The 27,759-nt window shown below is 38.9% G+C and overlaps 1 protein-coding gene across 1 annotated transcript in view; it reads right to left on the reverse strand.

The window, feature by feature from the left end:
• LOC132682842 (zinc finger protein 852-like) overlaps positions 1–27,759 on the reverse strand; it is a 74,950-nt gene that overhangs the window by 30,421 nt on the left and 16,770 nt on the right. The window lies entirely within an intron of this gene.

The following is a 27,759-nucleotide window of genomic DNA, read 5'->3' on the forward strand; positions in this document are numbered from 1 at the left end:
GCTTAGGGTAGGCTCCCACAGTGTGCCAATTCGGCATATTTGAATATTTTAGCAAAGGTTACTTAAGAAACAATCAGTTCAAGGACACTTAGACACATCTCTGTCCTCCTGAAAGCAGGAAACAAATCTCCCATATGAAAAATAGCCTCCCTATACTAAGAAGTAGAAAGACACCCTTATCACCATTGATATGGACTTTAAAGTGGAGAAAGCTGTAGAAATAAACCTTGTTACTTTTTCACCAATCTACTTCCTCAGCTCAAATTCATTTTGCTTTGAATTCCTTACCAATTAAAGCTTCCAAATACCTGTTTTCCTTATCCTGTAAATTCCTCACCAATTTATCATGTCTCTTTATCTAAAATGTGTAAAAATTGCCATCTTGGTCATTTCTTTAGGTCTCAATGTCATTATTGGACCGCCAAGCACACACAATAAAACTTTTGGTTTTCTCCTGTTAACCTTTCACATGTAAATTTAATTCTTAGTCCGGCTAGAAGACCTTGAGGGTAGAGGAAAAATTCTCCCCCTCTTCCACTAGGAAGAAACAAGCAGCCATGTTAAGTCTCCCATAGTCCCAACTGTTCATTCCATTTACAAACATTGTTTGCCCATTGTGATTTCTATGACTCGGGAGCACATGTCACAAGACCTTCAAGAGGACAAAAGGCAATGTCGAGCTCAAAGGGTCAGGGTTTGTTTTTTGTTTTTTTTTTTTGTTTTTTTTTGTTTTGTTTTGTTTTTTTGTTTTTTTTTTTGCAGAAGCAAGAATTGACTTCATCCCCATATGTCAAAACCTTTATAGTTTTTGTTGCTACTACATGAAAGTCAGTTGGGACATTTCCCTAAACTCATTTTCAGTCCTCTTTGTGTGAACCTCAAATTGATGACAGTAATTTCAGAAAAATAAGAGAATAGCAGCAAGGAATCATTTGCTTACTGTCCATTTTTCATTGGAGTCCCAGTGGATGTGAGAAAACCTTTTTGTTTCCATTAACATCCAAAAATCATGGTTGATCCTAAAGGCATACCATATTATATCAATAGTTTGTTCTTCAGATAATTGGCATGCTCAGGTAAGGGTGTATAGCTCCGCTTGGTGGGCTGATTTAGCTTGTGGGAGCTTTCCCCTCTCAAGTAGTTCATATTGTGTAGTAATAGAATAGCCAGTTTGGAAAGTCCCTTTTTCATTTTTACAGGATAACCTATTAACAAATAAAATTAGATCGGGATTCATCAAAGGAGTGTGTCATAAATCCAGACTTGGTATCACAAAATGGGACATGATTACCTTTCTGTCATGGGGTTCATTTTCATCAGACAAGAACAGGATTAAGAATGTTGCAATGTTGCATACTAACCTGTATGTTAGTAGCGAGAGCAGAAGGATCTCATAGGAGGTTGGTCTGCATGCAGAGAAATGATGAGTCAATTCAGAATTAAGAAGACTTAGGACGGCATGTGGAGCTTGCGAAATAAACATTATTTCCTAGGACTAAATCCATGGAAATGTTTACTAACTTTGCAGCTTCAGTAAGGCCTTAAGGCAATTGGGATGGGCACGAGCAAGTGAATCAAGTTGTATGATATAATAGGCAATAGGCCTATTCTTATCAGCACGCTCTTGTGTGAGCATTCACAGGGCTTGATTATCTCTCTACTGCACAAAAAAGGTGAAGGCCTTTGAATAGTTAGATAGCCCTAGGGCAGGAGTTCTTATAGTGCTTTTGTAAATCTTATAATGGCCTGCTCACTGCATTTTCAGGAAGGTCAAAGAGTGGAGAAGTTGATAGAGAAAAATCAGGAACCCAGAGTCTATGATATCCAGCCAGGGGTAGAAATCCAGAAAGCTACTGCCGATCATGGGCCTAGAGAATGCTTGAATAAGCTTAAAATTATCTTTGGAGACAATTGGATTCCTACAGCACTTACATTATGACTAGGTAAATCAAGTCATTTCTCCGTACAGACTTCCTGTTCTTTCTCAGCTAACTGTTGCAGCAGATAAATGGAATCTTATACAGATGCTTCTTTGGTAACTGAGCATTACAGGAGATAGTCTACATACTGTAGAAGGGTTGATTTCCCAGGGAACTGAAAGAGACTTAAATCTTGATGGGCCACTTGGGAGAAATAAGGGGCCTCAGTGAACCCTTGAGGCACCACTGTCCAGGTATATTACTGATTATTCTAAATAAAAGCAAACAAGTATTGGTAGCTGAGGTCTACAGAAATGCTGAAGAAGGTTGAACATAGGTCTACAACAGTGAATCATTTTACATCTGGTAGTGTTGCATCCACATGACTCCTGAAACAGAATGCTACGGGCACCAGTGACAGTCACAACACAGTTTATTGCAATTGAGAGGCAAGGCCGACCCATCGGGACTGACACTCTTGATCAGAGTGCGGCCTTGAGCAGCCGGGGTACAGAGTTTTTATAGCCGACCACATCATCTTATCATCACCTGGGAACAGAACAAAGAAATAGTTCCCAGTTGGGGGTGGAAGCAGTTCAGACCTTAAGCCGCAACCAGTTGACCTCCTTGACCCTGCCTCTGGCCCACTTTTTCAAAGTTCTCAACATGCCCTTGCCCCAATCCAAACACCAATCCAGTTGATTTCCTTTGAACTTTTGTTCCCTTGATTGATAGGACAGGCCTGTTATCTCTTAACCTACAGTGTCAAAACAAAGCTGTTATTTCTCAAGGCTACAGGTTAGCCCTACACTACAATTTAACCTTTACAGTAGGACTTGTGACAACAGGGTGTTAGGGTTTGGAACAACTGGGAAAGGGGAATAACTCTATATATTTTTTCCCCTAAATAAAGTTCTGCACTCAACATGGGACTTGAATTTGTGACCCTGAGATCAAGAGTTGTATGTTCTACTTGGGGTGCCTGGGTGGCTCAGTCAGTTAAGCATCTGACTCTTGATTTTGGCTCAGGTGATGATCTCATTGTTCATGAGTTTGAGCCCTGCATCGGGCTCCGCACTGTCAGCATTTAGGATTCTCTCTCTCTCTCTCTCTCTCTCTCTCAGTCTCTTTCTGCCCCTCCCCTACTCTCTCTCTCTCTCTCTGTCTCTCTGTCTCTCTCAAAGTAAATAAATAAACTTTAAAAAAAAGATTTGTATGCTCTACCAACTAAGCAAGCTAGGTGCTCTGGGAATAACTATCTTGTTTAATAGCTCTCCAGTCTTAGACAAATCTCTATCCCTACCTACAATATTTCTGGACTGGCAAAGTTGATATGTTACAGGGGCTGGGGCAGGGAATGATTAGGCCCTGGGCCATTAGGTCTTCTATTAGCGTGAGGTCTTGTATGGCTTCAGATTTTAACAGATATGGAGATAACTTGGGAATAGTTTTCATTAAGTCTCTCTGAATTTTTATAGATTCTGTTTTTTTATTCTCCCAATGTCAGTATTAGAGGTCTCCCACAGATATTTGGACACCTCGATTAAATTAGGGATCTTTTGCTGGAAATTCTCCCCCTGCTTATTAAGCCTGGATTGTAAGGAACATTAAAACATCAGCTTTAGGTTAGTCAGGATATTCTAAGGTAAGCTCTATATTAGGGGCAAAAGAGATCTCTATTTTATAGACTGATGGGAGCTGTATCATAGCAAAAAGGAATGATTTCAGTGAAAGTTCTTAGTCATTTGTACTAGTTGAGATAAAAACTCTCCCTGAATTTAATTGGATACCCATCTATGGAGATTTTTGTCATTGTTGTTGTTTTATATCTTTGTTTCTTTCTTCTTTTTAACTTAATTTAATTTAATATTTATTTATTTATTTATTTATTTATTTATTTATTTATTTTTACTTTGAGGGATTTGTTGGCCTATGAGAGATCAGGTTTCAAGCAGAGTGCAGCTCTGGTATCAGAATTCGGCAAGGTTTTCTATTGATTTTAATTTTAGTTTCCCCTTGGCTGTTCATGAAAATAACTAGCAGCAGTTTACTGGAGAATCCTTCGAAGTCCTGTCACCCCTGGGAGGGGCCCATATAGGGCCCTTCTTCAAAAGCAGATATAGGGGCATTTGAGTTCTTTGAAGGATTTGCACAAAACCTTTGGGGGCAATCTTTTTCCAGTGTCCCAGTTGATTATAAATGAGACAACATGTCTGGGTGTTTTGATGATGGACCCCTAGGAGGGTGCAATGGGAGAAGCCCAGGTATTGTTTTAGGTTTCTGGCCTTACACCTATTAAAACTGTAAGGACACTAACTTAGCAGACCTTTGTTAACAGTCCATTCCAAGATCCTTTCAAAGTGCTCAGCTATGGTCACAAGTTCACTCAGACCTGTGGCTTCCCATCCTATTTTCTGCCTTGTAATCAATCCACTAATCCTAGGAGGTATTACATCTACACATAAGGCAGCTGGAGCAGGTTGGGTAGTATCATCCATTATATAGAAACCAGAATGCTATAGGAAGAGAGTTCAGACATGCTTTAGTCTGCCTCAGATTCAGCTTTCTTTGGTTCACAGGTTTGATAATAGACCAATCAGTGCAGGCAGGGAAGATGCAAGGAATGGCTTTTAAAATATCTGCTGCCATATTTTGCAAGCGTTTTCTGATCCATAAGGAGACCACGATGCAGACTGAGAATCTTGAATATCATTCTTGGGGTTATGTCATTCTGCTTCCTGTCTCCTTTTCTGAGCTTCACTGTATGCACAAACTGGTAAAAATCTGGAAGTCCAGGATCATAGGCCCTAATGAGAACTCTAAATTCTTCAGAAAACTTTAGGGGATCCTATCTGGGTTTAGGAAATTCTTTAGGGCCTTTAGTTCAGTCTTCGACCAAGGAGAGGAGAGAACTGAAAATGATCACCAGTTGGCTCAGTGGTCTAAATTTTATTTTTGAGGTGGGGAGGGGCACCAGGGAGAGGGAGAGAGAGAATCCCAAGCAGGCTCCACTCACAGTGTGGAGCCCAACGCAGGCCTCGATACCATGTTGGTGATCTTATTTTAAAAGATAACTCTTTCATAGTCTCTTCAAAGTGGAACAGCAATTCAAATAGAAGATTAGTAGATTGCGAGTACTCAGGTACAAGTCACATCAGTCTTATAGTCTTTGGTTTCAGGGACCTCTTGTGTCTTTAATTTTTATTAGCCTTTTGCAATGAAGCTATTTTTACATCTGGAAGCCTTTTGGAGGCTTCTACATACCAATCAACATAGGTATTCCATTCTGTTTGATTTGGGAACCCTTGCTTTCAAGTGCTCTTCTTAAAAGAATGACCTAACTGGAATGTTCTCCATAATGGCCATTACAATTCTAGGTTGTCTTTAGTAAGATTTTGCCATTTTTGTAGAAATCTATAGCTTTCGGGACTACAGTTCTTAGAAGCAAAGTAAGCAGGTGTGCTGGAAGGTAGAGCACTCAACTCTTCAGAATTTGAGGAGCCATCTCTTTAGTTAAGCCCCAAATCTCTTAAAGCCAAATGAATACCTAATTTGGATGGGCTGGGAATTTTATGGTGGTAACTTGTAAAACACACGTTTCCTTGAGATTGACAGATGCCCTAATGTCAATCTAAGCCATTCAGTGACCAGCACAGGAGTCTCAGAGTTAGGTGACAGGTGTGCTAAGTGTTCAACCTACACCCACCAAATTTACAGTTTTGGCTTCTAGGATTCCCATAACAATAGATCTATTATTTCTTTACCTTATGTGCACATTAGCTGAAACCAACAATAACCAACGACATACAATTGTGGATACCATCAGTAACCAAAGAAATGGTACTATAGACTAACCAAGGGCTAGGGACTAGTATGCATTGTTGGAGACTCCTGTCAGCCTAAACTAACCCATTAGCCCCAGACTGGAAAGCCATTAAGGCTAGAGAGTTCCAACAGAAGGGAAAGAGAACTCGGATCTGAGAAAAAAATGACTCATGGCCTTCGGAAACAGAAAGATGGAGAACTAATGGTTCACAGGCACCAAAGCCTTTCCCATTGTCCACATGGCCATTATTAGTCTCCTTTTGATCCCATCCTTATTGGCAAAACTGCTAAAGAACAAAATTTGGGGTGCTTGGCTGGCTCAGTTGGAAGATCGTGTGACTCTTGAGAATACTTTTTTAAAAAAAGAAAAATTGATAAGCTTTAAAAGAACAAAACTCAACAGAGTAAATTTTAAAGGTCTTACTGGCTTTTATTCAGCAATTCATAAACTGGACAGTATCCAATCTAGCAGATAGAAAGGAGCTCTGAAAAGTTACAAGGCAAGAGATTTTATAGGCAGGAGGGAGCAGGAAAAGGTAAGTTATACTAGACAAAAAGGGGAATTTGGTTATTCCAAGATTACTTTCCTTATGGGGGATGGGGGTTTATCAGGCAGATTACCTAACCTAATCAGGAAATTCCTCATTAACTGATTTAAGAATCCATTTCTGGGACAGCCAAAATTGTAATTAAATTTGGTTTTGTGAGTTGGGCTTAGCATAAGCAACTCCATTTTGGGCCTGTCATCGTGTCTTCAACATTCCTATAGGTGATTTCTAGGGAGGCTCACCTACTGGATGAACAATGGCATCATATGCCAATATGTGGAATCCTGGGAAAATAGGTTTTGGGGTGGAGTGGCCATGTGAAGAAGAGCTGAAGCAACATCAGCCCACTGCCCAGCCTCTGTTGGAGCAAATGTCTTCTATCGACAGTGCCAGCAACCTGGAGGATGTGTAGGCAATGTCATAAAGGCCATCTGCTGCCTTTGGGGGGTATGCTACAAGCTCCTGTGCCAAGGAGCCAGGTAGCTATTCTGGTTATCTCTGGTATATGCTTTCTAGTGGCAGGCTTCAGCATGTTGCCACTTGATCTTTCAGTAGGAAGGATGTACATCTGTGCCGAGGCTCCACTCCATCCATCTGAAACACCCCAGGATTCTTTTCAATGCTCCAGTCACCAAGGATGGCAACAGAGAATGGAGTCTGATACTAGAGAAAGGGTGATGATGTGGAAGAGAAACAGATGGCATGCTGAAGCAGGGTAACTGAGGAGAGTTCAAAGATGATTTACAAAAGGCAGATGGCTTAAGGAAAGTTGACATGGTGGTATAGAACTCCAGGGCTAGCAACCACTTTCAGGTGCAGGCTAATTGACAGAAGCTGTGGCCTTCAGTGAAGGGGCATAGCCAACCCATGGTCGAGTACAGAGGGAAGTGGAAGAATAAGTATTTTGGACCTGACTCTCCTTCTGATCTCCTGCCAGAGCCTGGCACTGGTTTAACCCAACTGGAAGCTGGAGGGCAGTCCAAGGTCAACCTCCCACATCTCGGGACAGGGTTGGGAAGGACCAAGAATGAATATGGAGTGGCAACTGGAAAATATCTGTGCATTGAAACTGTAGTAGGTGACTGATGTCAGCCTTCTATGACCATCTCGAGTGACCTCAAGGAGAAATCAAGAACAGGAAGAAGCAGAAAACCAGTTAAGCAGAGATATACAAGCAATATTTTTAAACAACCAGATATGATAGAAATATAATGTACTAAGATGACCTAAGGGCCTTTCTCGTGTCTATGTGGAAATCAGTAAACCTTAGTTCTTACAACTGTAGTAGATTACACCTTGTGAAGCACAAGTGTTTGGAGAGCTGTTTACAAGCATGTATACCCCTTTCCCTTTTTTGTATATAATATCCCCCATAGCTAACAAGCTTTGGAGCAGTTCTTCAGAGCAATCTGAAAGACCGTTTCCCAGGCTATAGGCTTCAGTAAAACAACAAATAAAGCATTTATTAACCTACTTTGAGGTTGGCTTTCTTTCAGTCGACATATCCAACATAACTAAAAAAGAAAATGGGAATAACTTACCACTTGTCAATGCCTAATTTCTCTATTACTTTCCTTTTGAAATAATAATCTTAGAAAACTTGACTCCAGGAGGCAGGTGGTACCAGGTGGGGGGCACGGGCAGATTGAATATTTACAACCACCCATGGAATGAGTTTTGAGTTTTGTCTGTTTGAGAATGAAATGTTCCCATCATAGAGGAGCTTGAGAAGGTTCTCTGTGTTTGGGGTGTGCTTACTGGATGTTTTACAACATGACTAGGCAGTCAGCACAGATGACACCCAGACTGATGTGGTGGAACAGATCCATCAGAGTGGCCCCTCCGGCAATGCAAAGCTGGCAGCAGCCACTGGGAGAACAGCTCTGTTTTGAGATCCTGCACAGCGTTTGAAGCTCAGCCCACTTCTGCCAGCACCCGATTTCTCTGAGAGCCACAGCATGGAGCCTGTAGCAATGCCTCCTCTGGTCAGACTCCTAATCTCACAAGCTCTATTTCCTGAGTACTTTACCTCCTTACAGATTGGGTCAGTGTGATTGGTATGAGCTCTAGGTAGAGCTTCTCCAATTTTAATGTGCATATGGACACAAATCACCTGGGGTTAACTGGTTAAACTGTAGATTCTAACTGAGGAGGTCTGGGAGGGGCCAAAGACTATTTCTGACAAAGTCCCAGATGTGTCCATGTTGTGTCCTATACGAGGCTTTGAGCAGCAAGGTACCATGTCCATCATTGGCTCTTAACTTGCTGCCCACTGTATTATATGCCCCTGCAAAGCTTTTATTTATTTTTATTTAAAAATTTTAATTAAGATATTTTACATTTTTAATGTTTACTTATTTTTGAGAGAGAGAGTGTGAGTGGAAGAGGGTCAGATAGAGAGGGAGACACAGAATCCGAAGTGGGTTCTAGGCTCTGAGCTGTCAGGACAGAATTGATGCGGCCTCGAACCCAGGAACTGCAAGATCAAGACCTGAGCCAGAAGTTGAATGCTTAACTGACGGAGCACCCAGGCGTCCTCCCCCCCCACCCCATGCAGAGCTTTTAAAGAAATTGTATCCCATATCAATTAAATCCACAGCATTTTGGGCAGGACCCTGGGAATTCCTAGTACTTTAAATCTCCAGGTGGTTCTCTGAGGCTGAGAACCTCAGAATTTCGGATGCTTCATTTTACCCTGATTCCCTCCTGCATGCAAAAGCCACATGCTGAAGGTTTTGGCTAGTTTGTTTTCAAGTTAAAATGTATCAGCTTTTTGCATCTAAAAATAAGAGGGGCATTTCCCCCTCAAATTTTTTCCCTCCTATTTTGAAATGCGGAAGGAATTTGGGTATGGTGAGTAGGGATGAATGTCAGGATTGTGACCAGAGAAAAAAGAAAAGAATGTAAAACTGAGAATTAGCTGTGGCCAAGTGACAAGAAATGAAATTGTTCTGATGAAATTTTCACTCCTTTTCTGGCCACAAGCTCTGAGACCCTCTTTTGTGGGTGAAAACAGGAAGTAAAAAAGGTGTCTCCTCTTTTGGAAGGTGATCTCTTTTTAAATGAATTTTTAAATTAGTGTGTAATTTATACTTAAAAAAGTACTGATGCTTTAAGTAGTAAAAAAAGGATTTAAAATGGAATTCAGCTTCACCTCTTATTGGACCCCACCTCACCCCCTCCGTCATCCCTAAATCCTCTCCCATAGTTCTGCAAATAGAGTATGCTTTGCCTAGCAGGGGTGGAAAGAAAGGATCAGGAAGCCAAGAAGGGGAGTTTAAATTCCATTTGTAATGGGGTGGAGGGTCTGTCTATCTTTGGGTCAGGCCATAGCCATGGGGAAGAGATTATGGAAACTGTTTTTTGTTGTATCCCAAAGTACTCAGAACAGGATTTAGCATATAGCAGGCGCTTAGTTAATAGTTGTTGAATAAATAAACGAATATTCTCTAAACCTAAGCCAGGTTTAGGTTTAGGTAGGCCTTTTCTCTCGTGACACTTTTTATATTCAGCCTATACCTTAATTATGTTTTTATAGAACCTATGCCCTTTGCTGGCTTCAGCTATCTTGGATGGAAAGGACCAATTCTGATTTTTATTTTTACATGTCCAAATTGAGATTTCATACTGTTTTCCAAGTAATACCAGATTTGTCATTCAAATAGTGTATTTCGAGCAATAGTGTATAATGGTTTCCATGGTTTTATATCCCTCTAATACAACCAACACTTGCTACTGTTAAAAGATAAGTTGTGACTTGGGGCACCTGGGTGGCTCAGTCAGCTAAGCAGCTGACCCTTGATTTCGACTCAGGTCATGATCTCACAGTTCATGAGTTTGAGCCCCGCATATGGCTCCGTACTGATGGTGTGGAGCCTGCTTGAGATTCTCTGCCTCTCTCTCTGCCCCTCCTCTGCGTGCACACTCTCTCTCTGTCTTTCAAAAGAAATAAACTTAAAAAAAAGATAAATTGAGGCATATTAACATTTTTAAAGAGTTTATATGAGGAAACATTGCTTTGGACTGAATAGCACTAAATTGGAACTGGTTAGGAGGACCCCATCAACAGGAGCTAAGGACAACACTTTTATAGAAAAGATTGGTAGCAAAGCAAGGACGTTATTTGATTGGCTATACCTTAAGCAGTTTGCGTTCTTTGGGAAAGCCCAGTTGGCTGCTGGTGATTAATTGTTTTTCTTACCAGAAAAACATTGAGGCATTACAGGAATTGACTCTGACTTAGATTTTGGCTTCCTTATGAGGCTACCAAGGCATTAGAGCTACCTCAGTCTAATGGTCTCCTTGTTTGATTTCTTTATCAATTCTCACCTTAAGGGTGACCCCAAATCTGGTATTAGTGCCACTCTTGGTCACTGTCATGTTTTAATTGTTCTTGTCTTGTTGTGAGAAACCCATGAAACTTGTGATAAGTCATGCTATCAGATTTGTGGAAGGATTGTTTCTGCTCTTTACTTCTTTGTCATTTGTTTATCTTTATCCAAGCACAGTGAGACCATTTGATATATTGCTGATGTCTCCAAACATGTATTTGAGATTCTTGAGAGAATACAGAGCACCATGGAGACTACAGTGATGGCTATGAGGGGGATATTACTAAGAGACTGAAGTATATCCTTTAGCGAGGGCCCCCATGAACCAAGCCAGTTATCAAATAAATTAAAGAATGTACCTACCTACAGAGGTATCAACCTACTTTAGCCTATTTTAGTGGCTTGTTAATTTCTTGTATTTGCTATAGTACCAGAGGTGTTGATCCAAGTACAGTATGAGGTATTAGCTAAAGCAGAGACTCCTCCTTGTTCAGCTAATAAGTAATTTAAAGCAATTTTATTATCTAAAACCATCTTAGCAAGAAACCCTAGGGACTTTTGTTGTGCATCTATGGCCTTGGTGCTAGCTTCAGTGATAGTTGCCAGAATTGAGAAGCATAGTTTTGCCATACGTTAGCAGAGAAAAAGCAAGTATCAAAAAAGCAAAAGGAATAAAAGATTTCATATTGCTTGGAGATGAAGATCTTGATCACTGATTTTGGGAGAGTCGTCCACCTCAAGATGCCATCTGCTTCTGTTGAGAAACCTCTCTAGTCAATTTTAATCTTAGATCTCTAGCTGGCATGCAGGTCCAAGAGTCTGCAAGGGCCCTTTTAAATTCTTTTCAATGTTTTTTTGTTTGTTTGTTTTTTAATTTTTGAGAGACAGAGCACAAGTGGTGGAGGGGCAGAGAGAGGAAGACACAGAATGTGAAGTAGGCTCCAAGCTCCAAGTTGCCAGCACAGAGCCCTGCGCGGGGCTTGAACTTCCCAACCGCGAGATCATGGCCTGAGCCGAAGTCGGACACTTCACCGACTGAGCCACTCAAGAACCTCAGGGGCCTTTTTAATTAGGAGATGTGGACCCAAGATTCAGGGCCCTGAAATCTGGCTATTGTCTTTGTAGTGAGGAGGACCTGGTATGGTCCCTTTCTATGAGGTTCAAGGGCAGTCTTTCTTCTTAGTGATTCCAAGTCAGAAGAGTAGGAGCGGGGGCACCTGGGTGGCTCAGTCGGTGAAGCATCCAGCTTTGGCTCAGGTCATGATCTCATGGTTCATGAGTTTGAGCCCTGCATTGGGCTCGGCACTGATAGCTCAGAGCCTGGAGCCTGCTTTGGATTCTGTCTCCCTCTCTCTGCCCCTCCCCCACTCACATCAGCTCTCTCTCTCTCTCAAAATAATAAGTTAACATTTTAACAAATAATAAAAAAAAAAAAAAGAAGAGTGGGATAAAGTTGGAGAGTCAAAAACAGATATTTGGGAACCTAGAGAAATTCAAAGTCTAGACCAGTTTACAGGTAGTAGCAAAATCTCAAAGACAATGAACAGGACAAGAATCTGATATTCACAAGGGTGTGTAATAGTTTTTTACTGCAAGATAATTTTTCTGTTCACAATTACTCCAATTTTTAGAAAAAATAATCACAGACTAATTTGCATATTAGTCTAGTATTATTAAACTTGGTTTTATTATTCACACAAGTGCAACAAAAATATGATTGACCAGACTTTTTAAAAGTCTCTTTTGCTAAAACTTCTTACAAGGACTCTTAGATTGGACTTTTAAAAGCCTCTTGAGGATAGGAAGCCAACCCAGTGATTTGCTAGATGTCACGTGAAATACCTATAGATTTGGGTGAATTTTTTATTTCTTGAAGTTTGGAAATAGCTTGATATTCCTGGGGCTGCCAGGTATGACCTTTCTTACTCAATTGGTAAGACTGGGAACGCTGTAAGAAAAATTCGAGGAGATTTTTTCGAGGGCCTTTACTGGCTCCATAACGCCAACCTTAGTTTCTTCTTTTTCCTCTCCTTCTTTTTTTTCTCCCTCTCCTTCTTTTATTCCTTTCCTCCCCTGCCCCTCCCCTCCTCCTCCTCCTCCTTCTTCAATGTTTATTTACTGATTTTGAGAGAGTGAGAGAAGGGGTTCATGGGTGTGCAAGCGGGGGAAGGGCAGAGAGAATCCCAAGGCTGAATCTCGCCCTCCCCTGCTCCCCACCCCCCCCCCACCGCTGTCAGCATGGGGCCCAGTGCAGGGCTTGATCTCAGGAACCATGAGATCATGACCCGAGCCCAAATCAAAAGTCGGACTCTTAAATGATTGAGCCACGCATGTGCCCCGATAAACTGTCTGGTTATATTGAATTCTGTGCACATCATTTCAAACTATGACATTCCATTCAAAGTTGTGGCTATAAAACCAATGTGTCCATTGTGTCCTCTTACAAGGAGAATAGTTTTTTGTTGAATTTATGCAACTCAGTAGAGTCTAAAAAAAAAATACTTCGTAAGAGTTTCAAAATTCTGAAGGGATTAGGTAGGTAGGAAAAAAAGGTAAATTAAACCTTTAATTCTGTCTACAAAGTTATAATTTACCAAATTACTGTAGGGTATATATATATGTAGCTGAAGAGAAAAAAGTGAAAGATCTTAAATCTGGAAGACAAAACATTAAAGAACTAGCAATGTTTCAAACAAAAAAATATATAATCACCTTTATCAGTTATTTTTCTTATATTCAGTCACTTTACATTCATTTGTTTTATCTAACAAATTTTTCTTTTTGGGGGAATTATTGGAGGGTATTATTTATTTTTCAAAATTTTATTTAAATTCTAGATAGTTAACATATAGTGAAATATTGGTTTCAGGAGAATTTAGTGATTCATCACTTACATATAACTCCCAGTGCTCATCCTAACAAGTGCCCTCCTTAATACCCATCACCCATTTAGCACATCTCCCATCCACCTCCTTCCTTCAGCCCTCAATTTGTTCCCTATCATTAAGATCTCTTACAGTTGGTTTCCCTCTCTTTTCCCCATTCCCATATGTTCATCTATTTTGTTTCTTAAATTCCATATATGAGTGAAATCATATGGTATTTATCTTTCTCTGATTGACTTATTTCGCTTAGCAGAATACACTCGAGCTCCATTCACGTCACTGCAAATGGAAAGATGTCATTCTTTTTGATGGCTGAGTAATATCCTAGATATATATATACCACATCTTCTTTATCCATTCATCAGTCAATGGCCATTTGGGCTCTTTCCACAATTTGGCATTGTTGATAATGCTGCTATAAACATCAGTGTGCATGTATCCCTTTGTACAAAAACCTGTATTTTTGTATCCTGTGGGTAAATACCCAGTAGTGCAATTGCTGGGTCACAGGGTGGTTGTATTTTTAACTTTTTGAGGAACCTCCATACTGTGTTCCAGAGTGGCTGCAGCAGTTTGCAGTCCCACCAACAGTGTAAGAAGGTTCCCCTTTCTACATCCTCACCAACATCTGTTGTTTCCTGTATTGTTAAGTTTAGCCATTCTGAAGGTGTGAGGTGGTATCTCATCGTGGTTTTGATTTGTATTTCCCTGATGATGAGTGATGTTGAGCATCTTTTCATGTGTCTGTTAGCCATGTATACATCTTTAGGAAAATGCCTATTCATGTCTTCTGCCCATTTCTTCACTAGATTATTTGTTTTGGGAGCGTTGAGTTTGATAAGTTCCTTATAGATTTTGGATACTAACCCTTTATCAGATATGCCATTGGCAAATGTCTTCTCCCATTCTGTAGGCTGCCTTTTAGTATTGTTGTTTCCTTCACTGTGCAGAAGCTTTTTATCTTGATGAGGTGCCAATAGTTCATGTTTGCTTTTGTTTCCCTTGCCTCTGGAGATGTTTCAAGTAAGAAGTTGCTATGGTTGGGGTCAAAGAGGTTGCTGCTTGTGTTCTCCTCTAGGATTTTGATGGCTTCCTGTCTCAGATTTAAGTCTTTCTTCCATTTTGAATTTATTTTGTGTATAAGAAAGTGGTCCAGTCTCATTCTTCATGTTGCTGTCAGTTTTCCCAACACCATTTGTTGAAGAGAATGTTTTTTCCATTGGATATTCTTTCCTGCTCTGTTGAAGATTCACTGACCATATAATTGTGGTTCCATGTCTGGGTTTTCTATTCTGTTCCGTTAATCTATATGTCTGTTTTTCTGTGAGTACCATACTGTCTTTAGGAGTACAGCTTTGTAATATAGCTTGAAGTCTGGAAGTGTGATGCCTCTAGCCTTGCTCTTCTTTTTCAGGATTACTTTAGCTATTCAGGATCTTTTGTGGTTCCATGCAGATTTTAGAATTGCTTGTTCTAGCTCTGCAAAAAATGCTAGTGGGATTGCATGAAATGTGTAGATTACTTTGGGTAGTATAGACATTTTAACAATGATTGTTCTTCCAATCCATGAGCATGGAATATTTTCCTATTTCTTTGTGTTCTCCTCAATTTCTTTCATTAGTGTCCTATAGTTTTCAGGGTACAGATCTTTCACCTCTTTGGTTAGGTTTATTCCTAGGTATCTTATGGTTTTGGTGCAGTTGTAAATGGGATTGATACTTTGATTTCTTTTTCTGCTGTGCCATTATTGGTGTATAGAAATACAACAGATTTCCATAAGTTGATTTTATTTCCTTCAACTTTGCTGAATTCATGTATTCTAGAAAATTTTTTGATGGAGTCTTTAGATTTTCCATATAGAGTATCATGTCATCTGTGAATAGTGTAAGTTTGACTTCTTCCTTGCTGATTTGGATGCCATTTTTTCTTTTTGTTGTCTGTGTGCTGAAGCTAAGACTTCCAGTACTATGTTAATGAGTAATGGTAAGGAAAGAGCAATGGGGAGATTGGACATCCCTGTCTTGTTCCTGACTGTAAAGGAAAAGATCTCAATTTTTCCCCACTGAGGATATTAGCCATGGGTCTTTTGTGTACGGTCTTTATGATGCTGAGGTATTTCCATCTATCCCTACTTTGTTGAGGGTTTTTATCCAGAGTGGATGCTGTAGAGGCGCCTGGGTGGCTCAGTCGGTTGGGCAGCCGACTACAGCTCAGGTCATGATCTTGCAGTCTGTGAGTTCGAGCCCTGCATGGGGCTCTGTGCTGATAGTTCAGAGCCTGAAGCCTGCTTCTGATTCTGTGTCTCCCTCTCTCTCTGCCCCTTCCCTGCTTGCTCTCTGTCTCTCTCTCTCAAAAATAATATTTAAAAAAATTTTTTTAAAGAATGGATGCTGTCTTTTGCCCAATGCTTTTTCTGCATCTATTGAGAGAATCATATGGTTCCTATTCTTTTTTTAAAAAATTGATGTGGTGTATCACATTGATTGATTTGGAAATATTGATCCATCCCTGCTGCCCAGGAATAAATCCTACTTGATCATGGTGGCTAATTCTCTTAATGAGCTGTTGGATTTGATTTGCTAATATCTTGTTGAGAGTTTTTGCATCCATGTTCATCAGGGATATCAGCCTGTAATTCTCCTTTATAGTGGGATCATTGTCTGGTTTTGGAATCAAGGTAATGCTGACCTTGTAGAATGAGTTTGGAAGATAAAACTGTATGTTAATTGTTCTTCAATTAAAAAAAAATTCCTGGGGTGCCTGGGTGGCTCAGTTGGTTGAGTGTCCAACTCATGGTTTCAGCTTAGATCATGATCTCATGATTCATGAGTTTGAGTCCCACATTGGGCTCTGGCACTGGCAGTGAGGAGCCTGGTTGGGATCCTCTCTGCCTCTCTCTGAAAATAAATAAACTTAAAAAATATTCCTAATATTGCAAAAATTAAAATAGAAAATTATCTTAAAAATGTTTTTGACATATGATTTTATTTTTATATTTTTAAGTTTCTTTTAATTCCAGCTAGTTAATATATATATACACAGTGTTGTATTACTTTCAGGTGTACAATATAGTGATTCAACAATTCTATACATTACACAACATGTGTAACGTTTCTCCATCACAAGTGTACTCCTTAAACCCCATCACCTACTTAGCCCACACCCCACCCATTTCCCCTTTGGTAATCATCAGTTTGTCCTCTATATGAGTCTATGAGTCTGTTTCTTGGTTTGTCTCTCTTTACCCTTAACTCATTTTTTTCCCATAAATTCCACATATGAGTGAAATCATATGGCATTTGTCTTTCTCTGTTTTATTTCACTTAGTATTATACTCCCTAGCTCAGTCCATGTTGTTGCAAATGGCAAGAGTTCATTCTTTTGTATGGCTGAATACTATTCCATTGTATACATATATACACTTGTTCTTTATCCATTCATGAATCAATGGGCACTTGGGCTGTGTCCATATCTTGGCTATTGTAAATAATACTGCTATAATCATAGGGGTGCATGCATCCCTTTGAATTAGTGTTCTTGTACTCTTTATGTAAATACCCAGTAGTGTGATTGCTGTATCATGAAGTAGTTCTAGTTTTAACTTTTTGAGAAACCTCTATACTGCTTTCCAGAGTGGCTGGACTAGTTTGCATTTCCACCAACATTTCAAGAGGGTTCCCCTTTCTCCACATCCACCAACATTTGTTGTTTCTTGTGTTACCGATTTTAGCCATTCTGACAGGTGTGAGGTCATATTTCATTGTAGTTTTGATCTGTATTGCCCTGATAGTAAGTGATGATGAGCATCTTTTCATGTCTGTTGGCTATCTGTATGTCTTCTTTGGAGAAATGTCTGTTCATGTCTTTCCCCTATTTGTAATTGGATTCATTGTTTTTTGACTGTTGAATTTTAGAAGTTCTTAATATATTCTGGATACTAGTCCTTAATCAGACATGTCATTTGCAAATATCTTCTCCCATTCTATAGGACATTTTTTGTTTTATTGATTGTTTTCTTTGCTGTGCAGATTTTATCTTGATGTAGCCCCGTAGTTTATTTTTGCTTTTGATTCTCTTGCCTTAGGAGACGTATCTAGTAGGTAGTTGGTACAGCCAATGTCAAAGAGGCTACTGCCTATGTTCTCTTTTAGGATTTTCATGGTTTCAGGCCTCACATTTAGGTCTTTCATCCATTTGAATTTATTTTTATGTATGGTGTAAGAAAGTGGCCTAGTTTCATTATTTTGTATGTTGCTGAACAGTTTTCCCAACACATTTTGTTGAAGAGACTGTGTTTTTCCCATTGGATATTCTTTTCTGCTTTGTTGAAGATTCACCATATAATTGTGGCTTTATTTCTGGATTTTCTATTCTGCTCCATTGATCTATGTGCCTATTTTTCACTGGTACAATATTGTTTGGTTTACTATAGCTTTGTAATAAAACTTAAAATCTAGAATTGTGATGCCTCCAGCTTTGGTTTTCTTTTTCAACACTGCTTCAGCTACTCAGAGTCTTTTGTGGTTTCATATAAATTTGGGGGTTTTTGTTCTAGCTCTCTGATTTGATAGGGATTGCATTAAATGTATACATTGCTTTGGTAGTATAAACAATTTAACAAGATTTGCTCTTCCAATCCATGAGCATGGAATGTCTTTCCATTTCTTCATGCCACCTTGAATTTCTTTCATCAGTGTTTTATTGTTTTCAGAGTAAAAATCTTTTACCTCTTTGGTTAGGTTCATTTCTTATGGTTTTTAGTGCAATTATAAATGGGCTTGATTTCTCAATTTCTTTTCTGCTGCTTCATTATTGTTGTATGCAAATGCAACAGATTTCTGTACAATGATTTTGTATCCTTCAACTTTACTGAATTCATGTATCTAATGAATTGTATTCTAACAATTATTTTGGTGAAGTCTTTTGGATTTTCTATATAGTGCATCATGTCATGCAAATAGTGAAAGCTTGACTTCTTCCTTGCCAATCTGGATGCCTTTTATTTGTGTTGTCTGATTGTGGCTAGGACTTCCAGTAATATATTAAATAACAGTGGTGAGAGTGGACATTCTGTCTTGTTACTGACCATAAAGGAAAAGTTCTGTTTTTCCTCATTGAAGATGACACTAGCTGTGGGTTTTTCATAGATGGCCTTTATTATGTTGAGGTATGTTCCCTCTAAACATACTTTGTTGAGACTTTTCATCATGAATGGATGTTATACTTTGTCAAATGCCTTTTCTATGTCTGTTAAAGTGATCATATGGTTTTTGTCTTTTCTGTTATTGATGCATCATGTTGACTGATTTGCAAATATTGAATCACCCTTGCAATCCAGGAATAAGTCCCAATTCATTGTGAATTTTTTAAGGTATTGTTGAATTCAGTTCGGTAGTATTATATTGAGATCTGCATTCATCAGGGATATTGGCCTATCATTCGCTTTTTTAGTTTTGGTGTCAGGGTAATGCTGGCCTCATAGAATAAATTTTGAAGCCTTCCTTCCTTTTCTACTTTTTGGAATAGTTTAAGAAGAATAGGTATTAACTGTTCTTTAATGTTAGAATTTGCCTGTAACACCATCTGGCCCTGGACTTTAATTTGTTAGGAGTTTTTTGATTACCGATTCAACTTCTTTGCTGGTTATCAGTGTGTTTAAAGTCTATTTCTTTCTGTTTCAGTTTTAGTAGTTTATATGTTTCTAGGAATTTATCCATTTCTTGCAGGTTGTCAAATTTGTTGCCATAAAGGCTTTTTTTTTTTTTTTTGGCTTTTTTGGCATACACTTTTTAATAATATTCTCTTATGATTGTATTTCTGCCGTATTGGTTATTTCTCCTCTCTTGTTTGTGATTTTACTTTTTTGAGTCCTTTTTTTTTCTTGATAAATCTGGCTAAAGGTTTATCAATTTTATTGGTTTTTGCAAAGAACCAGCTCCTGGTATCATTGATCTGTTGTCTCTTTAGTTTCTTTATTATTTATTTCTGCTCTCATCTTTATTATTTCCTTTCTTCTGCTGGTTTCAGGTTTCATTTGTTGTTCTTTTTGTAGCTCCTGAGGGGCATTATGTTGTTTGAGATTTTTCTTGTTTCTTGGAACTAGGCCTGTATTGCTATAGACTTCCCTCTTGGAACCACATTTGCTGCATCCCAAAGGTTTTGAACCATTGTTTTCATTTTCATTTGTTACCGTGTACTCTCTTATTTCCTGGTTGACCTATTAATTGTTTAGTAGCATGACATTTAGCCGCCATGTATTGGTGGTCTTTCCAGAGTTTTTCTTACAGATGACTTCTGGTTTCATAGTGTCGTAGTCAGAAAAGACGCATGGTATGCAAGGCTGTGATCTACTTGAATTTACTGAGGCTGGTTTTGTGGGCTAATGTGATCTATTCTAGAGAATGTTTCATGTGCACTTGGAAAGAATGTGTATTCTGCTATTTTAAGATAGAATGTCCCGAATAGATCTGTTAAATCCATCTGGTCCAGTGTGTCATTTGATAAGGGAACTATCAATTAGTTCCCTTATGTTTGTTTTAACTGTTATATATATTTTGGTGCTACCATGTTGGGTGCATACAACAAATTGTTGTATCTTCTTGTTGGATCGCTCCCTTTATGATTATATACTGTCATTCTTTGTCTCTTATTAGTCTTTGTTTTAAAATCTAGATTGTCCAATATAAGTATTGGCACTCCAGATTTCTTTTGACATCCATTTGTATGACAGATGGTTCTCCATCCCCTCACTTTCAATCTGCAGTTGTCTTTAGTTCTAAAATAAGTCTCAGGAGTTAAGATGGTGGAGAAGTAGGGGGACTCTAGGCTTTCCTCATCCCTCAAACACAGGTGCATTGAGGTCAAATGACTTGGAATACCCAGGAAGTCAATTTAGGAACTGGCATAAGGATCTCCACAGTTGTTAGGACACAGTGTGGCAGGTGTGAGGTGTGTGGAAGTGAATTGAGGGGAGAGAAAAACAGTGGTGTTGCGGAGGAGAGGGAACCCTTTCTATAGGGAGAGAAAGAGATAAAGGTTGAGAGAGTGAGGCGTTTTGCACAAGATGAAAACCTCTCCAGACCATGGAGTAGGGAGTGAGGGGTACTGAGTGTTGTGCACTATTTGCAAACAGCATGTGCAGCTCAAATTCTGAGGTTTTGAAAGTGCAAGACTTTCTCTAGGTTGGAAATGTGGTGTGCACTCCTGGGAAGGAGGGAACTGGCCCTGGAGTGCAGAGAGTGGTGGGTTGCACTGGTAGACAACATTCCCCTTGGAGTACATTTGGAAAAGGGTATACTGCCTCTCCGAGGACAAAAGACCCTGCAGGGACCAGCAAGAGGCCCCTCATTGGCAGAGGACAGAGGCGCACACAGAGGGCAGATAACCTGGTTGCTGCTTTTCAGGGGGCTACACCATATATTCTGCACAGTGCACAGGTGTGGGACTGTTCTTCTGTGACAAAGGACATGAGACAAAGCACAGAGAAGGGTGGCAGTCTGTGTGGTGCTGGGTCCTTTAAGATTTGAAGTTTTGAATCCCAGCTGCACATTAAACATAAAATGCAGAAGGGCTGTGGTGCAGAGCCTGACTGCCCTCTTTATTATGTGAGGGCTTACTGAACAGTAGGGGGTTTAAGAACCCCTGTCCTGGGACAAGAGTAGGGTGGCACAATTTTCCCACTCACACCCAATACAGTGGGACTTCAGAGAGCAGCACAGCAGCCCCAGTGGAGGCAGGACACCCTTACGCCAAACCCCACCCCACTGTGCCTGGCAAGTGCATATTTGCTGGGGCAGGTCTCACTCTGAATCAGTGTAGCATGTCTCTCCTCCAGAACACCACCACAGGCAGTACTCTGTATGAACCAAATCTACTATCATAGAGTGCTTCAAAGCGTCACCTGCAGTTCTGGAGGAAATAGGAAGGCTTACTTTTTTTCCTTTTGTTTATTTATTTTTTTGGAATCAATCTTACAGTTTTTTGTTTTAGTTTGGTTTTATCATTTCCTTTTCCCTTTTGTTGGATCAGCCTTCTTTTTTTTCTTTTTCTCCCCCTCCCTCCCCCATTATTTTTCTTTGGAATCAGGTGTATAGCTTTTTGATTGTCTGTTTGTTTCTTTTTCATTTCTTCTTTTTTCCCGTTTTTGGGGGTGTGTGATTAGCTCCCCCCCCCCCCCGGCTTATTTTAACAAACAAATCAAAGCATGCCTAGTTTATTCCATCACTGCAAGCAAGGAGGAGCTCTGTAGAGGACTGAGCAGTGGGAAAGAGCAGCCAAAAAGCAACACTAGAGTGCACACAACATACACCAGAAACAATTCCTGAAGTGCCAAGTCCTGGACAATGTATGACCCCTTTTTAATACAGCAGTACTGTCAGGTGCAGGAAACAGGACAAGATTTCCAACATGCAAAAGACAGAGACTTAGCCAAAATGACAAGATGAAGGAATTCTCCCTAAAAGAAAGGTTAAGAAGAAATCACAGCCAGTGACTTCTTAAACCAGATATAAGCAGGGGTGCCTGGGTGGCTCAGCTGGTTAAGCGTCTGACTTTGGCTCAGGTCATATCTTGTGGTTTGTGAGTTTGAGCCCCATGTCGGGTTATGTGCTGACAGCTCGGAACCTGGAGCCTGCTTCAGATTCTGCGTCTCCCTCTCTCTCTGCCCTTCCCCTGCTCATGCTCTTTCTCTCAAAAATAAATAAACATTAAAAAAATAATAATAAATAAAACATATATAAGCAATATGTCTGAACAAGAACTTAGAACAAAAGTCATAGGACCACTAGCTGGGCTTGAAAAAAAAAATGCCTAGTCAGGCTGAAATAAAAATGCTATAACTGAGATGCAAAACTGAGTGGATACAGACACAAGGATTAAAGGAGCAGAGGAGAATAGGTGATATAGAAGATAAAATTATGGGAAAAAATGAAGCTGGAAAGAAGAGGAAAGAAAAGTATTAGGTCATGGAGGTAAACTTAGGCAACTCAGCTATTCCATAAAGTGAAATAATATCCATATCATATGAGTCTCAGAAGAAAAAGAGTGGGAAAAAAGGGGCAAAAGGTTTATCTGAACAAATTATAGCTGAGAACTTCCCTAACCTGGGGAAGGAAACAGGCATTCAAGTCCAAGAGGCAAAAAGAACTCCCCTCAAAATCAAAAAAAAAAGTCAGCAACACAACATATCATAGTGAAAACTTGCAAAATACAAAGATAAATAGAGAATTCTGAAAGCAGCTAGGGACAAAAGGTTCTTAACCACAAGGGTAGATACATAAGGTCAGCAGCACACCTGTCCATTGAAAATTGGCAGGCAAGACGGTTGGCAGGGAATATTCAACGTGGTGAATGGGAAAAATATGCAGCCAAGAATTCTTTATCCAGCAAGTTTGTCATTCAGAATAGAAGCAGAGATAAAGAGTTTCTGAGACAAAACTAAAGGAGTTCGTGACCTAACTAACCCAGTGTGCAAGAAATTTTAAGGGGGACTCTTTGAGTAGAGGAAAAAAAAAAAAGATCAAAAGCAATAAAGACTGGAAGAACCAAAGAATATCACTAGAAACACTACAAGGAATACAATGGCACTAAATTCATATCTTTTACTAATCACTCTGAATGTAAATGTACTAAATGCTCCAATCAAAAGACACGGGGTATCAGATTGGATTAAAAAACAAAATCCACCTACATGCTGCTTACATGAGACTCATTTTAGACCTAAAGACACCTGCAGATTGAAAGTGATGGGATGGAGAAGCACCCATGTTGTGAATAGATATCAAAAGAAAGCTAGAGTAGCCCGACTTATATCAGACAAACTAGATTTTAAAGACTGTAACAAGAGATGAAGAAGGGCATTATAATCATAACTAAGGGGTCTACACCATCAAGAATAGCTAATGATAATAAATATTGATGTCCCAACATGGGGGTACCCAAATATATAAATCAATTAGTAACAAATATAAAGAAACTCATTGATAATAATACAGTAATAGTAGGGGACTCTAACACCCACTTACAACAATGGATAGTTCACCTAAGCAGAAAATCAACAAGGAAACAATGGGTTTGAATGACACGCTGGACCAGATGGACTTAACAGATATATTCAGAACGTTTCATCCTAAAGCAGTGACTTATACATTCTTTTCCAGGGCCCATGGAACATTTTTAATAAAAGGTGAAAGACTTATTTGATCTGAAGAGAAACCAGCGTATTGGAACATTTTTAAGATTATATCACATACTGAGTTACACATCAGCCCTCAACAAGTATAAAAAGATTGAGACCATGCCATGCATATTTTTGGATCACAACACTATGAAATGTGAAGTCAGTCACAAAAAAAGATTTGGAAAGCCCTCAAATACATGGAGGTTAAAGAAAATCCTACTAAAGAATGAATGGGTTAATCAGGAAATTAAAGAAGAAGTAAAAAAAAAAAAAAAAAATACATGGAAGCAAATAGAATTGAAAACATGACAGCCCAAATCCTTTGGAATGCAGCAAAGTCAGTGCTAAGAGGGAACTATATTGCCATTCAGGCTTACCAAGCTTCTTAAAGCTAGAAAGGTCCTAAACACACAATCCAACCTTACACCTAAAGGAGCTAGAAAAGGAACAGCAAATAAAGCCTGAAGTACAAAACATTGTAAGAGAATGCTATGAAAAATTATATGTAACAAACTGGGCAATCTGGAAGAAATAGACAAATTACTATAAACTCACAAACTATCAAAACTGAAACAGGAAGAAACAGAAATTCTGAGCAGACCCAAAACCCGCAAAGAAATTGAATCAGTGATCAAATATTTCCCAATAAACAAGAGTCCTGGGCCACATGGCCCAATTCTACCAAACATTTAAAGAAGAGTTAATACCTATTCTCAAATTGTTCCAAGAAAGTAGATGTAAGGAAAACTTCCAAACTCATTCCACAAAGCCAGCATTACCTTGATTCCCCAACCAGACAAAGACCCCACTAAAAAGGAGAGTTATAGGCTAATAACCCTGATGAATCCAGATGCAAACATTCTCAACAAGGTACTAGCAAATTGAACTCAACAGTACATTAAAAGAATAATTCTTTTAATTCTTATCAAGTAGGATTTATTCCTGGGCTGCAGGGATGGTTCAATATTTCCAAATCAATCAATGTGATATACCACATTAATAAAAGAAAGGATAAGAACCATACGATCCTATCAATAGATGTAGAAAAATCATTTGACAAAAGACAGCATCCATTCTTAATAAAAACCCTCAACAATGTAGGGATAGATGTAACATACCTCAACACGATAATGGGCATATACAAAAGACTCACAGCTAATTGCATTCTCAATGGGGAAAAACTGAAAGCCTTTCCCCTACAGTAGGGAACAAGACAGGGATGTCCACTCTCACCACTGTTATTTAACATACTACTGGAAGTCTTAGCCTCAGCAATCGGACAACAAAAAGAAATAAAGGAACAAATAATAAACAAATCAGCAAGGAAGAAATCAAACTTTCACTATTTGCAGATAACATGATATTCTATGTAGTATCCAAAAATTTGCTAGAATACATGAATTCAGCAAAGTTGTAGGATCTAAAATCAATGTGCAGAAATCCATTGCATTTCTATACACAAATAACAAAGCAGCAGAAAAAGAAATTAAGTAATCAATCCCATTTGCAACTGCACCAAAAACAATAAGGCACCTAGGAATAAACTAAATAATCAGGTAAAAGGTCTGTACTCTGAAAACTATAGAACACGTATGAAGGAAATTGAAGAGGACACAAATAAATGGACAAGCATTTCATGCCCATGTACTGGAAGAGCAAACATTGTTAAAACGCCTATGCTACCAAAAGCAATCTACACATTTCATGCAATTTCTATGAAAATACCACCAGCATCTTTGGCAGAACTACAACAAATGATTCTAAAATTTGTATGGAACCTTGAAAGAGCCGAATAGCCAAAGCAATCCTGAAAAAGAAAAACAAAACTGGAGGCATCACAATTCTGGATTTCAAGCAATATTACAAAGTTGTAGTTATCAAGACGGTATAGTATTGGCACAAAAACAGACACATAGATCAATGGAACAGAACAGAAAACCCAGACGTGGACCTGCAACTATATGGTCAACTAATCAACAAAACTGGAAAGAATATCCAATGAAAAAAAAGACAGCCTCTTTAACAAATGGTGTTGAGAAAACTGGATGGCAACATGTGGAAGAATGAAACTGGACCACTTTCTTACATCATACATAAAAATAAATTCAAAATGGATGAAAGACTTAAATGTGACACAGAAAACCATCAAAATCCTTGAGAAGGACAAGCAGCAATCTCTTTGAGCTCATCCATAGCAATTTCTTATCAGACACATCACCAAAGCCAAGAGAAACAAAAGCAAACATGAACTATTGGCACCTCATCAAGATAAAAAAAAAACCTTCTGCACAGCAAAGAAAAATCAACAAAATTAAAAGGCCGTCTACAGAATGCAAGAAGACATCTGCAAGTGACATATTTGATACAGGGCCATTATCCAAAATCTATAAAGAACTTATCAAACTCAACACCCAAAAACCCAACAACCCAGTTAAGAAATGAACAGAAGACATGTATGGACACTTTGCAAAGAAGAAATCCAGATAGCTCAACATCACTCATCATCAGGGAAATTCAAATCAAAACCATGAGTTACCACCTCATACCTGTCAGAATGGCTAAAATTCACAACACAAGAAACAAAACTATTACCCAAAGAATACAATATGGATTCGAAGCAGTACATGCACCCCAATGTTTATAGCAGCACTATCACCAATAGCCAAACTATTGAGAGAGCCCAAATGTCCATCCACTGATGAATGGATAAAGATGTGGCATGCATATATATATATATATATATATATATATATATATATATATATATATATATATATAATGGAATATTACTCAGCCATCAAAAAGAATGACATCTCACCATTTGTAATGATGTGATGGAGCTAGAATGTATTATGCTATGTGAAATAAGTCAATCAGAGAAAGACAAATACCATATGATTTCAGTCCTCTGTGGAATTTAAGAAATGAAATAGACAAACATATGGGAATGGTTGGAAAAAAAAGAGAAGGAACACAGGAAACTATTTATTTTATATTTATTTTACTGTTTATTTTTTATTTTTGAGACAGAGACAAAGCATGAACAGGGGAGGGGCAGAGACAGAGAGAGGAAGACACAGAATCCGAAATGGGATCCAGGCTCCGAACTGTCAGAACAGAGCCTGACGCGCGGCACGAACCCATGAACTGTGAGATCATGACCCGAGCCAAAGTCGGACGCTTAACCGACTGAGCCACCCAGGCGCCCCAGGAAACTCTTAAAGATAGAGAACAAGGAGTGCCTGGGTGGTTCAGTTGATTAAGCTTCTGACTTTGGCTCAGGTCATGATCTCACAGTTCATGAGTTCAAGTCCTGCATCAGGCTCTCTGCTGTCAGCACAGAGCTCACTTGGAATCCTCTGTCCCCCTCTCTTTCTGCTCCTCCACCCCTCATTCTCTCTCAAAATAAATAAAATTTTAAAAAATAAGGAAACTGAAATCTCCATTAAAAAAAAAAAAAAGAACAAAATGAGGGTTGATGGAGGGAAGACGGTGGGTAATGGACTAGATAGGTGATAGGTATTAAGGAGGCACTTGTTGGGATGAGCACTAGGTGTTGAATATAAGTGATGAATCATTAAATTCTACTCCTGAAACCAATATTGCACTGTATCTTAACTAAAATTTTTTTTTAACTAAAATTTAAATAAATAAAATGAGTCTCTTGTAGGCAGCATATAGATAGGTGTATTTTTTTAATCCATTCTGTCACATCTTTTTATTGTAATGTTTTGTCCATTTATATTCAAATTTATTATTGATAGATAAGTATATCTTGCCATTTTATTACTTGTTTTCTGGCTGTTTCTGAAGATTTTCTCTGATTATCTCTTTCATGTTTTGCTGATTTTATTCAGTAATATATTTGAACTTCTCTCTCTTTATTCTCTGCATATATATTATTGGCTTTTCATATATCGTTACCTACATTTAATAATCTATATTTACTTGATGATTGTTTAAGTTTGAACCCATTTTTTTCTCCTCTCCTCTCCACATTGTAAGTACATGTTGTTATATTTTATATCCTTTTCTTTATGAGTTCCTTGACTGATATTTTACAGAAGTATTCAT

Source organism: Panthera onca, chromosome C2 (genome assembly GCF_046562875.1).
Source record: "Panthera onca isolate mPanOnc1 chromosome C2, mPanOnc1 haplotype 2, whole genome shotgun sequence".
In the NCBI taxonomy this organism is placed as follows: domain Eukaryota; kingdom Metazoa; phylum Chordata; class Mammalia; order Carnivora; family Felidae; genus Panthera; species Panthera onca.